Source organism: Haemorhous mexicanus, chromosome 22 (genome assembly GCF_027477595.1).
Source record: "Haemorhous mexicanus isolate bHaeMex1 chromosome 22, bHaeMex1.pri, whole genome shotgun sequence".
Lineage (NCBI taxonomy): Eukaryota > Metazoa > Chordata > Aves > Passeriformes > Fringillidae > Haemorhous > Haemorhous mexicanus.
The window spans coordinates 729,741-740,537 of NC_082362.1; the positions used below are offsets into that span (position 1 = coordinate 729,741).

General features: G+C 53.7%; 1 protein-coding gene across 4 annotated transcripts in view; it reads right to left on the minus strand.

Annotated features, from left to right (window-relative positions):
* Positions 1–8,057, minus strand: part of MTMR4 (myotubularin related protein 4) — a 55,071-nt gene extending 47,014 nt beyond the window's left edge. Inside the window, exon 1 of one of the 4 annotated variants that reach the window (XM_059866340.1) lies at positions 7,971–8,057. The gene's annotated coding sequence lies outside the window, so the exon portion shown is untranslated. Of the gene's footprint in view, positions 1–7,195; positions 7,363–7,395; positions 7,695–7,858; positions 7,914–7,970 lie in introns of those variants that run through there. The other 3 variants (XM_059866342.1, XM_059866341.1, XM_059866343.1) reach the window with 3 other exon arrangements.
* Positions 8,058–10,797: the final 2,740 nt, after the last annotated feature.

Sequence of the window (10,797 nt, forward strand, 5' to 3'; positions counted from 1 at the left end):
CTGGGAGCTACTCAGTGGTATGAGTCAGCCAGAGGCACCAGAAAGGACATGACCAGTTCTTCAGGCCAAAGCAGGTCCGTTCATTCAGTTCTTCTAATCACGTATTGTCTCAAAGTCCTGCAGAGGCTTCTCTGCAGCCCCTGCTCCTCCCTACATCCATCAAATCTCAGCCTGAGGCAGCTCTACTAATTACCCCTTCCTGCACCAAGGCTGATCCTTCACCTTCAGCAAGTAGCAAAGCTCCTCTCCAACACAGTTTTTTGTGCTCCCAACCAGCTGTGGGAGACAAACAAAGGATCTGCTCTTCCAGGCCAATAATCCCCAGTATCACCACATCACACAGAAACAGCCAGCATCCCTGTGAAGTTTATGGCAAAGATGAACTGTGCCCAGGTCACCCTTTCGACAGACGCTGCCCCAAACACTCCCCGTTGATCTCACCGGGCATGGTAAACACCCATTCCAAGGATCCCAAGTGCCAGGAGGAGCAGAAGTGGAGCTGTCACCAAGCAAAGCTGCTGCAGCAACAGCTTTGCTGAAGGGATCGTTGACACGGCCCTGAAGGACAGTGCAATCCAGCAAAGATGCAGGGAACGCCTGGGACTCGCTCTTGGGTCCCCTCGGGGATTTCTGCACCCCCCTCCAGTGCCTGGGAGTCTCCCACAGCCCCTTCCCTCACCACAGCAGTTCTAAAGAAAAGATCCTCTAGTATTGCAGTACCACAGGTTCAACAGCCCCTAGAAAATAGGGACTTCACAGCACAAACAAGCAGTTCTCCTTGGAAATCAAGGGACTTTCTCTTCCTGTAGGCAGCTATATCCAAACACAAACACTCAGGGCACAGTGATAACAAACATTCGAGGCCAACGCAATTTCACCTGAGTTAAGAGGCAGCAAGGCCCTGAGCAGGGCAGCAGTGAAGGAGCTGGAGTGCAAACAGGAAGGATATGGTTATCCTGGGTATGATAAAACTCCCTCAACATGGTAACAAAATTACTTTATAAAGGCACTGTACTCTGTGAGCTGTAGCATCAACCAAGGCTGGCAGTGTCAGAGTTGGCATCAGCACCAAAATTCCCAATCAGCTGCTTATCAATCAGCTCAGCTAGGCCACAGCTTCTTTGGGAAGAGCCACTGCTGACCTCAGCTCTTGTCCCTCTCTCTGCACATGGTGTTATTCCCTCTTTCTGCAGAAGGGAAAGGGGCAACAGGCAGAGCCCCTGGCACTTTGTGGAAACCAGGTCTAGAGGAGATGTTTTCTTGCTACAAGCAAAATGAAAATGCTCATTGCTCAGACTCCCTCCCACTGTACCCACTTCCCCTAGCTGGGTTTGCACACACTTCCATGGCCTTAAGATATAACCTGTTTGTCAGAGGAGGTGTGTAGACACAAAGAACCTTCTCTTCTTAGAGAAGTTACCTCTTCTGAAGGGGTGGATATGAAAAGCACAAGCCAGGACTTCCTGACAACAAAATATTAAGCACTGACACTTTCCAGGAGCAGCAGATCTTCCCTCCACAGGAGGCAGGTGATGAAGAGGCCAGCGCAGGTGAGACAGATACTTGCAGAGGACTGAGAAGAACCAGGCACATTGTTTAGGAGCACAAAGGATCCAAACACACAGAAGGAAAAGCTGATACCCCAGAAAGAGGAGTCCGAGTTAATCCCTCTGCAGGCTCCCAGCCATCCCATGGTCCATTGGGATTGGAGGAAAACGGCTGCCCTGGAGCACACAGACACACACTCATCATGCCAGAAGTCAGCAGCAGTTCCCCAAGTCACAAGGGCCACAGCTTTTAAAAAATATAGCAGCACTGAACTAGAGCATCAAAGGAAATAAATCCCACATAAAGAGGACATAAGTCTCAGGCTGTCAGAAACCCTGAGGCAGCACTGGAGAGGGAATGTATGGCTGAAAAGGGTCCAGACTTACCCAAGGGAAGAGGAAAGTTGACAAGAGGACACAAATGATGAACTGTACTTCAGCACAGCCAGAGGAAAGTTTAACATCCCCGGGTCACTGGGAATGTACCACAGACACAGCATCCTCAGTGGTTCATAAAGCAGCTTGAAAAACAAGTCTCTAGTGTTTCCAAAGGAGCTCACCAGCTCCCACTTTGCTGTGTTTCTTCCCACCAAACCCCCAAATACTTCACAGCTGTTCCTTCCCCATCCCAACACACACTCTGTCCTGGCACATACAGGCTGCTCCATCCCACATCCAACTTCAGCCTCCCCAGGCCTCGTGTCTGAAGAGACTCATTTCTACTGCCCCAAGCCTGAACTCCAGGGCAGCACAGGCTTTTTGGCATGTGTGCAGATGCCATGGGTTTGCTTCAAAGTTTTCAGCAAGAACAGAACATTTTAGCCTTTGGGAAGTTCAGTCTGCCACTTGGGAAGGAAGGCAGAAGCGCCTCTGGTATGGGTGCAGTTGCAGGCCGGACCTGGGGGAGGCAGGAAGGGGGTGCTGTCTAGCTGGAAAGCAGAAGTGAGTATAAGCCCAAATCATGCTGACTGGGGTGACAAACAACAACTTCAGGGCTCCTCACATCCTCCTGAAGCTCCTCCTGAGCACGCCAGGTCACGAGGCACCCACAGGGTGATGAAGCTGCCAGGTGGTGCTGGCAGCCAAGCTGAGCTGCTGGAAGCACGGGCATGACCCAGGCTCCAGGCTGGCAGCCAGCCATGCTCTCCCAGAGTACCCTAGGTGAAACCTTCTCCAAACTGGGTGTAGGTGCCTCATAAATAAGATACTAAATAGGACAATGGCTGCTCTCGTTCCCATTAGAACACTGAAACAGATCCCACCTGGCTCCACACTGGTGTCCCTGACTGCTATGTGCCAGTCACACCCCTGCAATAAGGAGACTTCTGCTGAGTCGTTTGAAAGATTAAAAAAAAAAATTATTGCAAATCCAGGCAGCACAGTTGAAACAACAGACAACTGAATAGATTCATGCTGGATTGCCACAAGGCACTCATCCACTCAGGGGAAGCTGTCTACTTCAACAAGTTTCTAGAGTAAAACAAACCAACAAAACCCTCTGAAGTTTCCAGAAGGAACAATGCAAACTGCAACCCTCGCTCGCTCGGAGCGATCCCCAGCTTCAGCAGGGACCATCAGGAAAAGGCTGGCAGAGCCTAAGCAATTGAACTGACTGAACAGTAGAAATGCTTTGAGGGTCCTTACCATAAAGCTGTCACTTACAGGCAGTGCCATGTCCAAGCACGTTCTGAGAACAATTCCACAATTTCATTTTGCAGTGAAGAACTGGCCAGGTTGGAAAGAGAACAAGGAGTCCCCAGCCAGTGCTGTTCTGACAGCATGAAATGGCAGAAAGCTGAGCTCCTGAGAATACCCCGCTGCAATTCTGGGCTTAAGTTCAGCTACAAGACTTTGCCCCTGAGCAGATAAGTTGTGAGCCTGTCCCTGCTGCAGGCACAGGCTCCTCTAAAGCAGGAGCCTGTGCCTGCAGCAGGGAGGAGCTGACAGTGGTCAGCTAAAGCAGGGAGGAGCTGACAGTGGTCAGCAGCCACAGCAAGAATCACCACATTTGGCTCTTGCTCCATCTCAGACAGAGGTACCCAATACGTCGCCTGTACTTTGTTATCAGAACATTCCCACCTATCTTATTTCTAGCAAACCCCATTCCCAAGGCTTAGGAAAACCATAATCCTAACTGCCATCCTTCCTGTCAATGCTGTGCCTATCTCTGTGGTAGGATCAGACCCACTCCCCTGCAAGAGACAGAGCAGTGTTTCTGTCCCCCAGGAAAATAAATGTGGGCAAAAGCAGAACTCTGTCGTGCGTGGCTGGGCCAGCTGACCATCCTGGGTGTGCAGTGCCTGAGATCAGCTGTATCACACACATTGCTGAGCAAACACTCCACCTAGAAGTGAAGCAATAGGATCCACGAGGGAAGGCAGATCAGGAATGCTCTCCATCATAGACCAAAGGGAATAAAGTGCCTAAAAAGATCACAGCATAAAAGGAAACTTCTGAGGCCAGAAACTTGATACATGTTGAAACAGAATATACTGACACATAACTCTCCTCTCTTGGGATAGGCCCTGGGGCAAGCTTCTCCCTCTTGAAGAAGAAATTTGAGGGCATCTCCCAACTGAGAAAGAGCAATACAGACATAGTAATAAGTAACAACAAAGGCCTTACCGCTGTTAAGAGCGGGAACTGTCAGATTAGTTCTGCTGGTGCTGTGCCCCACTAAAGTCACCTCTGTCTGGAAAGGCCCAGGCTGCTCCCAGACCCATAACACACAGATCACTGCACAACGACATTGCAAAACCCACCCCGTGAAAACTATCACCACCCCACTGGGAAGGGGCTCCTCCAGCTCCGAGGCAAACCCAGGTATGTCAGAGCGACCAGAGGCTGCACATCAAACCTCAGCACGTGTGTCAGAATCTCTCAGCAGCCCAGGATTGACTAAATCAAGAGAGAAAGAAAAGAAAGTTGGAAGGAAATAGGTAAGGGGGAATGTATGCAACTCAAAAAGGACTCCAAGAGCTCAGGCTTTGATACAAGGGTGCCCCAGTACCAGCACAGGCTTCCTGGCAGGAACACAGGCTCATTTCAAACACGATTCAGCCACTGAGCACGCCTCAGATTCATTTCGGCTCACATTCCCAGAAAAGAGCCCGTTTCCCAGAGCTGTGCCAGCCCATCCAGCAGTACAGTGCACTGCTGCTGCTGGAGCCTCCCAGCCAATTCCCCCTCTGAGGCTCTGGCTGCAAAGCCAAAGCACCTTGCACTAGGGCAGTTTCCTTTCAGGCAGAAATTCACTAGCTCAAGGGAAAGCATCCCCCTTTCCTTGGATTTGGCTCTGGGCTGCAACGTGCGGATACAGTTGTACTCATTGCTTTGGACAGGACAGGGACCAAATCACCCTGGAAAGTAGGCCTGAGCAGGCATTTGCTATTTATAAGCTAATCATCTGATCCCTCCGGAGGGAAATCCTATCCTTTGGGGCTGTTGGGAGTGTGTGGAACTGCGGGAACATCAGGGAGGAACAGGAGGGAAGCGATTACACTGGCCCAGAGCGTGCTCCAAGTAACCAGACAAAATTCCTCCCTGCTCCATCACAGCCCCAGCATCCTCCTGAAGAACAGGCAGTGATTATGAGCAGGGATTAATCTGTTACGCTAATTTGCTAAGAGCAAAGTAATTTTTTAAATAGCTCTCATCTCCATTCATCACTATCTAAAAAGGGCTCTGATCTAGTTCTGCAAAGAGTGACAAGTCTCACAGTAAGAGACAACTAGAAATCCAAAAACACATGGGAAACTGGCTGGGTGGAGCTGCCTCAGACGGGGAAAGGTAGGAGCTTTCATAACTCCTTGATAATTATTAATTCCTTGGGGGAGCATGTCCTGGGAAGTTGAGTATGATGTGCGAGTATGCAACACTGATTTCTTTCCTTCTGTTCACATTTCTCTCTCATAAAAATAACCTGGGTTAGATGACACTGCTGGATTTTTCTGTGAAACAATGCTCAGTCATTTCCAACACCACTGCACACACTCAGCGCAACCACACACACCCCAAAACAATCTCAGTTCTCTCTACCCTCCTTTTTCCTCACCTACCAAAGTATTACTGAGAACAACCCTCTCCCTCCACTGACAGCAGCCTCTGAAACAAACTGGGGACAGCAAAGAGGGATGGAAATAGCTCTGTCTCAAACAGCACAGACTAAAACCACATCTCTTGGAGGAGAAGGCCCAATTCCCAGAGCAATCCTCACCAAAAGGCTGGACAAGAGTAATCCAGGTCTGGCACCTGCCTCCAGGTGAGCAGAGCTCAGCGAGACACAGGCACCAGGCCAAGGAAAGGCTGCTCACATCATCCCTGTGCTCCCCAGCACTGGCACAAGGGAGACTTTGAGGAGCCCTCGTAAACAAAAAACAAAAGCAGGCCAGTACATATTTGGCAGATTGAGATCACAACAAAAGACGGCACAGCAGCATTCTCCAAAGTCTCTGTGGCAAGATCTGCCCCTAAAGCTTTCCTTGATTTGAGTTTTGGGTTTGTTTTTTTCCTTTTAGCTTGTTACAACCAAATTACACTATTGTTGAGACTGATGGGCTGGACAGACCCTGCCACAAAACCCACAGCAGTGACACCTCTGAGGAAATGTCCTAGTCAAGGCTCTCTCAAAAAAAATTAAATAACTGTCACAGCCAGATAAACAGATTCCTGAGAATGCAGCAAATAAAAGAGGAACTCAGATGGTCCTAGAAATTTATAAGTGAAACTTTTACATTTATTTCCCAGTTTACTTAGATGTCCATCTTCCAGCAAACTCCCTTAAAGACACCACAGCCACCTCACAGACCCCCAAGTGGAGCAGATCCCAAACTCCTGGGGCTGTGAGCCCAGCTGCTTTTATTAAAAAAAAGAAAAACATGGAGCCTCCATGTAAAAGTGAGCAGCCAATACAAAGTCATCACTGACTTAGGGAAGTTTGTTCTCATGCTTGCATCTCTATCACCTAAAGATATACATTTTGGATTCCATGTACACAAACCCTGACCAGGCAGACTGAATTCCCAGTCTCCAGCCTCTGTCCTCCACAAGCAGATGCAGACTAGCCAGATCTTCTCTCAAGTTCTTGCTGGAGAAGGTAGATGGAGTTCCCTCAGCACCACACAGCAGCTTTTTTCACCTTTATTCCCACCTCATACATGTCCAAACTCTGCCCAGCTTTCCACCAGCTTAGAACCACACACAAACACCAAACCTGGGCACAGTAGCTTTTGCACTAATGTGGGAGCTGAGTTAACACTCCCTCTCCTCCTCCTCAGTGAGGTACCAAAGACCACCTCCAGCCTAGCTTCCTGTGTTCAATACATTCATGAACCCAGGCAAAAATTCCTCCTTCCCAGGACAGATCCCACTTCTCCCTCCCTTGTTTCTCCGCTCCCACTTCAGACTCTTCCTGAAGTTTACTTTCCCTGGTAAAACATATGTGGTCTCCCCAAAGTCCAGCGCCAAACTAACCAGGCCAGTGTCAGATTCTCATTTCCCATTTTTTACTCAGCACTCTGAGTTGCTCATGCAGTTTCTCAGCTTTTACCGGTCAGCTTCCTTCAAGTCATTGCCAAAATCACCGTCAGGATCTTTATGAGACAGTTAACATAACATGCCAAATAATGTTCTAGGAACCCCCATTTTACCATGGATTATTTTGAGTTCATTCCACTTCAGTTAATTCAGCAGGAAACCCCAAAGGCATCACATCAGCTGCTTTAGGGAAGCCAGTGTTTACAACACAGTTAGCTGAGGTTGTTCTAAATAAATGTCAAACCGGCATCACCATCTCCACACCAAACTTCAGCCAGCCGCAGTCCCAAACCAGCACAGAACCAGCTCCTACCCAACACGGAGGGGAAGCACCTGCTCCAACACGGAGGGGAAGCACCTGCCGTGTGCGGGCTCCAGGGGGGCACCGAGCAAACCCCACCGTATGCGAGAAAAAACCAGCTCCCTGCCGCTACTCCGGATCTCTGTGGTACAAGAACCTCCCACCCGCCAGGCACTTCCAGGCGGGATCGGCACGGCCCCAGCGCGGGTGGACAGAAGAGGTGGGCGAGCGCGCCCGCAGCCTCGGCCCGGGGAAGGGCTCAGGCCCCGCGGCAGGGCCGGAGCGGGCAGGGCCAGCCCCAGCGGGAACTCCGCGCCCCATTCCTCGGTCTGACTGCGACCCCGCCTCCGCCCGCCGGCGACACTTTGGAACCTCCGGTGCAGCCCGGCCCGAAGGGCCGCCGTCACCGCCTCAGCGCTGCTGCCACCGGGCGGTGCCGCCCCTCACGGACAGGCCCCGGAGAGGCCGCGCTCACCGGGCGGCGGGGAGAAGGAGCGGGGCCGCGGCGGGCGGCGGCCCGAGGAGCGGCGCTAGGTGCCAGGGCGGCGGGAGGGGAGCGGGGGCGGAGAGTCCCGGGCAGCCCCGACCTCACCTGTCCCAGCGGGTCCCGCCCGGCTCCGGCCGCGCCACTCCCGCCTCTGCCGCGTGCAGCTCCCGCCCGGGCCCCCCCCGCCAGCCCGTGAGCCCCGGCCAATCAGTGCCCGGCATCGCCGGCGCCGCCGACTAATCAGTGGAGAGAACGCGTCCCCGCCCAGCGCCACCGGCCGCCAGGCCACGCCCAGCCACCATCCCTCCAGGCCTATCCCGTGACACGAGAGGGGGCGGTGCCCGCCACCCGACGGCCAATGAAAAATCACAGCGCGTCCCGCCGCAGCCAATCGGCGACGGCACGACGCCGCTCCTCAGAGAGGGCGGGCGGCGGGAACGGGGGTGGCTGGGCCGCCCCGTCACGTGACCGCCCGCTGACAGGGATTTCCCCCCCCCCCCCCCCCCCCCGCCCTTAGCCCGGCTGTGCGCGGGGCGGACCCAGGGCTCTCGGAGCCTGAGGGCTCTCGATCCCAGGCAGCGCCCAGGAAACAACCTCGGGGCATCGGTGCGGCGGGGCCGCCTCCGGTGCCTCGGCCTCGGTGTGGGCAGGATGGCGCGGGGTCGCTGCCTCCGGGCCAGGCCTCGCGTTCTACGGAAGCCCCCTGAATGGTCAAGAGATCGTGAGGTCTCCCCGCTCTATCGCCCCGCTCGGCCTCGGGCAGCTGCTGCTTCTCTCTGCCTGGATGTGCCTCCCCCAGGGCTGGATGGCCTGTGCCCCTCGCCTCGTCCCTGCGTTTCCCGATATGTGGCGTTCACATCCTCAGCCTGCCTGCGGACCAGCCCCGCTAATGTAGTCAGGGGGCAATCTCAGGCTTCCTCACAGCCTAGGTTTTACCTTCCAGGATGCTGCGGACTGCATCACAGAGTAGTTGAAACTGGAAGGGCCCTGTGAAGATCACCCAGTCCAACCCCCCTGCCAAGGCAGGGTCACCCAGAGCAGGTGACAGGAACGCGTCTGGGTGTGTTTGGAATGTCTTCAGAGAGGGAGACTCCACGGCCTCTCTGGGCAGCTGTTACAGTGCTCCCAGCTGCCAGGACGAGGATCTGCTGCTGGATGCGGTGTCTCTCTACAGCCGCTGGAAAGGATGAGCTGAGCCCAGCCCCACACAGGTCTGGAGGGTTTGAGGGTGCGGGCAAAGGGATGTTGGTCCTTGACAGAGGACAACCATCCCTACCTGTTGCCAGCTGTGAGTGGCGCTGTCCCGGGCCTGCCTCAGGGAGCTGCAAAGGCACCTCTTCTTCCTTCTCCCGCAGATGTTGAATCTTTGCAAATGAATTGCTTTGGGTGATTTCCCCGGGAAAAATGTGTGGGAAAAGGAGGAGGTGAGTGATGGCAGGAAAAGCCTCTGGGCTAGAAAATTAAGGAGGGAGCAGCACCCTGGGTTTGCAATAGGGCAGGGGGAGCACATAAGGGATAGGGAGGAGGCAGCACCTGGAGGGAGCTAGGTGGTGGGGCAGCTGGAGCTATGGTGTGGGGCAGATGGTGCCATCCTGAAGAGGAGCTGCTCCAGAATGTGCAGAAAGAGTTTGTGGAGCATGTGAGCAACCCACTGATCTCTGGGATGCTGAACATCCTGCTGACCCAAGGGGTTCTGAGCCTCAGTCAGGTGGAAGAGGTTCAGGATCATTGCAAGATGTATACCGATAAGGCTTGTCTTCTCAAGCACTGTGCTCCAGAAAGGGCACCAAGGCCAGCCGATCTTCAGTGAAAGCCTCAGGATGGTGGAACAGCTGGGTCTGAGCTGACACAGGTGAGAGATGAAGGGCTGTGGTCTGCTCCTGGCCAGAGCCTCCAGTGGGATGCTGGAGGAGCCCTGGGGAGTGTCCGAGGCTTGAAGGCAAGGGGCAGTTTGGTATCACTGCCCTGAGACCCCCTTGCCATCCTGTGATAACAGAGCTCTTGGGGTGGCCATCCCCCTGGGCCTGAACAGGGGCCCCCAAGGGGTCCTGCCCTGCAACAGCCCCTCTTGCAGCAGGCACTTCCCAGTGTAACTGAGTGGCTTTCTGCTTGCAGGGCCCTCTGCTGTGCCACTGGCCTTTCCTGACACTGAGGTGCCCCCTTAGCCCCTGTTGTCATCCAGGGCCAGTACTGGATCCAGCAGTGTTCCCTGAGTGAGTACTGCGACATCAGGGACAGAAGGAGCCCACATGCTGTGGGCAGAGCAGATGAGAGGAGGGTTGGAGCATAGCCCAGCCACCCTGATGGAGCAGGCATGGGCTCAGGGGAGCCAGGGGTCTGCCGACCAAGGAGCAGGGCAGGAGATCACAGAATAAGTTAGATTGGAAAAGACCTTTGAGGTCATTGAGTCCGACCTTTACTGCAGGGAACCCCACTACTACGGTGCGCGGCTGTTCAAGACACCGGCAGATCATCCTAGCAGCACCAGGGCCAGAGCTTTGCGACCGCCTTCCCTGGCGCCTCCCTGGAGGCGGGGCTCCCACCCCCACCCCTCCCTGGCTCTGCATGAATTCCTTCTGCCAATTTTATCTCCCCCGCTAACCACTGCGCTGGAATCCGGCTTCTTCTGCAGGGTCTCAGACGGCTCCAGGCCATCATGGCTGCTGGGAGAGCAGGAGAGCAGAGGCTTGAAGAAAATATTCACATCACTTGTGTCTTCCCTAGGATGCCCTGTCCTTTTTCCATGCTGTTGGTCAGATGGGCCAAATAGAATGATCTTGGAGAAGGTATCCCAGTCTCTCGGTCTGGCACCCAGCATTACTCACTGTTGCAGTGAGGAACACCAGTGATATCACACTTGACATCTTCTGTCGCCCCAGATCCCATGTCCTGCAGGTCATCAATAGGCTCTATTTCTACCCAATGCC